Source organism: Tupaia chinensis, unplaced genomic scaffold (genome assembly GCF_000334495.1).
Source record: "Tupaia chinensis unplaced genomic scaffold, TupChi_1.0 Scaffold144568_1, whole genome shotgun sequence".
NCBI lineage: Eukaryota > Metazoa > Chordata > Mammalia > Scandentia > Tupaiidae > Tupaia > Tupaia belangeri.
Genome location: NW_006204428.1, coordinates 43,600 through 47,999, shown reverse-complemented (window position 1 = coordinate 47,999; position 4,400 = coordinate 43,600). Strand labels below are relative to the sequence as shown.

Sequence of the window (4,400 nt, the reverse complement as noted above, 5' to 3'; positions counted from 1 at the left end):
TATAGTTTTAGGAGTGTTTGTAAGGTGAAGGGAGAGTATAGACTATCCCTGAGATATTCAATCTTGGAATGTACAGAGATTAAAAGGAACATAGAAGGAAGTCAGGAAAGAGCAAATCAGTAATACTATGCATGTAATCATTCTATTTATAATCCCACAAGTGTCTGTAGAATACACAGAGGGCACAGGGCAAAGAACTGAGAATTGAGAGATTATTAGAAAATGGTTCTATCTCTCACGGTGCTTAAGTTTAAAAAAGAAGAGAGAGATTGTTTTAGTCTGCTCCACTGCTAATCATAGAAAATGCCTGAAACAAGGTGATTTATAAGAATAGAGGTTTATTCAGCTCATGGTATGGAGGCGCAAGGTCCAGGGGCTGCATCTGGTGAGTGTCTTCTTGCTGTTGGGTAACATGGCAGAGGGTGAGACAGAGGAAGCTCAGAGTGTCTGTCACTGTATCTCTGTCTCATTCCCCTTCCTTGTAAACCCACCAGGATTTAATCATGGGGGGGTCCAACCTGATGTCTAATCACTTCTCAGAGTCCCAACCTTCAATGCCATAATCAGATTATGTCACTTCTTTTTTTTTTTTTTTTTGGGAGGTTTTTGCTATAGGGCCCATGCGCTCGCCAAAAAGACAGAGACAGAGAAACAGAAAGCGAGAAATCACACACACCCCAGGAGGGATGGCCATGCCACAATCCCTTCTCCTCCATTCTCTTCTTGGGATCTTGGGCACGCACGCACATGCACCCGGTGTGAGTTTAACCCACCAGGTCCGTGACTCGAACCACAGTCGGCTACATGGGAATTCAGCGACATAGACATTACGTTAACTGCTGGTCCCAAGATTATGTCGCCTCTTAATACCTTCACAATACAACCAAATTCCAACACATAAATTTTGGGGAACAATGTTAAACCACAGCAGAAACAATAGCTAACCACACAGAAAGTGCAATAATAGATATATTCGATTTAGTAATAGCAAAGGTGGGAGTGGCGAGTATAAGGAAGGAGATCAGAGAAATTATAGAAGTGACTTTTGAACTGAGTCATAAATTCCTAAGTGCTAGGATGCTATGAGATAGATATTCCAGGTAGATAGAAAGCATATTTTATTGGAAAACTCCATGTAGTCTTTAAAGAGCTTGTGTTCTTGGAATCACGTTGCCTAGATATAAATCTGGCTTCCATCATTACCAGCTCTTATTGCCTTGGGTAATCATCACAGCTTTGCAAATCCACAATTTCCTCATATATAAAATGATGGCTGATAATTACTATCTCAGGAATTTAAGGAGGCCTTAAAGTTTTGAAGGATTCAATTCAGTACCTAGTATACAGCAAACACTCAATACACGTTGACTCTTGTTATTATTGAGTGTCTGAAATGCAAAAATAAGAGCAGGATATGAAGTTAGAGAAGGTAATCAGGAATCAGATCATGATAGATTTGTCAGGAAAGTAAGTACTGTTCTCAGCATTAATTAAAACAAACTAGGACAATTATTAGGAAGCAGTTAACCTGAAGTTAGGCTTAATTCTACTTTTAAAAAAGTCTTCAGGAAGCATTTTAATTATAATCTCCTGTTGATGAAGCCTAGGGCAACAGGTATGTACAAGTAGTACTTTATAGTCTACTAATTAGGAGTTGAGATTGCTAACCTCTAATTGTGCAATTTGCAAATATTTTTTACATTACAACATCTTGTAATATAACACATTATTTTCCATTAAGAAATTGCTCAACCTCAGTTTTCTATTTTTTCATATATTTCTGTATTTATTTTTAGAATTATTTATTTATAATTATTATTATTTTAAGTTTGCTGCAGGGCACATGCGTTCACCAGAGAGAAAGTGAGAAAGCAAGTTGCCAGGTGTGGGACTCGAACCTAGTTGGCCACGTGAGAGTTCAACACCACAATCACCACACCACCTGCTGGCCCCTTATTTATTTTGTCTGAGGGCTTCTGCACTTTGGGCATGGGGGCTGAGAAAATGAGAAAAGCACCCCACTCCTAAAGGCCATGCCATAATCCCTTCTCCTCCAGCTCTCTTTTTGGGCTGCATGAACACTAGCGGTATGTTTCTCAAGCCCAGGAACTGAACTACATAGTCAGCCATGTGGGATCTAGCCACCTTAGCCACCATAGGGGCTGGCCCCACTAATGTATTTAAAAAAAAAAAATAGGAATTGATGGGACCAGCAGATGGCATAATGGTTACATTGCTGAACTCCCACATAGTCGACTGTGGTTCAAGTGGTGGACCTGGCAGTTTAAAACTCACACCAGGCACATGTGCATGCATACCCAAAATCCTGAGTGAATGAAGAAGGGATTGTGGTGTGGTCATCCCCCGTGGGGGCAGATGGTGGTGGTGGTTGGGTAGTGTGGGGGCTTGGGACTTTCTTGATTTTTGTCTCTCCAGTGAGTGCACACACCCTATAGAAAAAAATCTTTAAAAAAAAAACTGATAATATGGTAATTACCTATTTCACTCAAAAAAAAAAAAGGTATTTAAACTATACTACCCATACAAAAAAAAACAAAAACAAAAAACACTTAATGCACCATGTAGTCAACTTTCAGAACTTGGCAAAGGCATGTTAAGTGTTGAGTCAGACTCCAGGAAAAGCTGCCCGTAGATTTAAGGAAATGGGCGTGGGAACTGTGGCCTTTATCCTTTTGCCACGGTTTGAACAGATAATCATTTAATTGAAAAGTCAGCAATTTATCTTTTGAATTTTTTGATTTGAGGAAGTTATTTCCTTTCCTCTTTGGAAGAGTCCTGCTGCTCAGTCATGATCAATATTGCTTGTGTAGAAAAAATGTTTGCTTTGAAAAGGTCATGGTGGGTCATGGGGTACCTCATTTATAATACCATGTTGAGTACTTTCGAAGTTAAGCTCATACTAATATTTTCGTGTATAAGTTTTCCATTCTGTATGACCCTAATAGTATATTTTTGCCGGCACTGACGACGCTGATTTTGATGCTTGATATGGACTATAGTTTTGAGATTTTGTAGAGTGATTTGTGTCACGCTGTGCGCATGCACGCTTCAGTTTCTATAATCTTTTTCTGATTAACAGAGCCTATAATAGATTATATCACACTTTAGCCTGTTTCTGTACTATAACTTCGTTAGTTCTTTGAGAAGTTTAATACTCTTTGGGCTCATTTCTCCTGACTACAATTTCCTATGATGGGTGGTTGAACTTTCACAGTGCTGTAGGTCTTACCTCTAGGCTTACGGGTGCTTGAGGAAACTACAGCAGGCTGCAGGGCAAACTCTCTTCAACAGTGACTTTCGATTTCAAAGTGTCCCACCCACAGTAAATTCTGTGACCCAGTTAGTACAGTGCATATCAATGAATCCAAAGTTTCACCAAATAGGGGCCAGGTGGTGGCAGTCACAAAGGTACCCACACGGAAGCGTTTTGGATTCACATCCCAGGACCTTCCGGAGCACACAGTGCAAAGTGCCTGTGATCCGGGCGGCCTGGGACGCTGGTGTGAGGATCCTCTGTTATCTCCCTCTCATGGAAGAAATAAATTTTAAAAAAATTGTTTAAAAATTTGACAAAATAATACTTATTCCACTATCTGAGATGTCTCTGGTAAGTTCTTAATCTATTTCATAGAAAACAAAAACTACACGCACCTGTACCCCGTCCAGGTAGAAACCAGCTAAACTGGTTTTTACAACCACTAACAGGTCGTTAAAAGCACACTGAAAATGCTCCTTTAGCAGGCCCGTTGCTGCTGCTTCCGTCACAGCGTTTCCGAAAGTGACCCTGGCAGCACCTCCGGCCGCGGGCGATGGCTACGTGACGCAGCCGCACCTGCGCTTCCTTCCAGGAGTAAGGAGCGTTTCCGCCCGGGCATCAGCGGGGCACCAGCCCACAACCCCGGCTTGGTGGATAATGCAGGACTCGACCCATCTCCCTGCGCCCCCAGCTTCCTCCGAGCCAGCCCCGCCTTGTTCTTGTGAGTCAGCCCGCCCTCTCCATCTTTCCTCGGAGAATTTAATTTCTCCCTCGCCAAGTGGGCAGAGCGCCGAATGATCGATGCTTCCTCCATGCCCCGGGAGCCGCCATGTTGGGGGGAGGGCAGAAACGCACGTAGAGGCGGCAGCGTTTCAACGGGGTGCCGACTGGTTTTGGCTTCTCTTCCCAGCACTGTGGGGCCGGGGCAAAAGACTCCACCCGGGCCCTTCCCCCGGCTTCTCCGGAATGAGGCCTCAGCGCCCGCGTGGGACAGACCCCTTTCTCCTTGGAGCGTGAGTGGCGGTCCGCGGCGCCCGGCCCTTCGCGCGCCCCCGGGCCCTCGGCTGTTGTCAGTTACACCGCGCGTTCCCGCCGCGCGCGCCCCCGCCGCGCGGCCGCGCCT

The 4,400-nt window shown here is 44.0% G+C and overlaps 1 protein-coding gene and 1 long non-coding RNA gene across 2 annotated transcripts in view; one reads left to right on the top strand and one right to left on the bottom strand.

Annotated features, from left to right (window-relative positions):
* Positions 1-372: 372 nt before the first annotated feature.
* LOC114005818 (uncharacterized) lies at positions 373-3,993 on the bottom strand. Its single transcript, XR_003547625.1, has 3 exons — positions 3,673-3,993; positions 1,337-1,388; positions 373-400 (listed from the first exon to the last, which is right to left on the bottom strand). It is a non-coding gene; the product is annotated as an uncharacterized LOC114005818 (long non-coding RNA).
* A 96-nt stretch (positions 3,994-4,089) lies between these two features.
* The window catches only part of LOC102484609 (C2 domain-containing protein 5), a gene marked incomplete at its 3' end in the record, with an annotated part of 39,965 nt that continues 39,654 nt past the window's right edge, over positions 4,090-4,400 (top strand). The window contains exon 1 of the mRNA XM_006167168.3: positions 4,090-4,290. The remainder of the gene's footprint in view (positions 4,291-4,400) is intronic.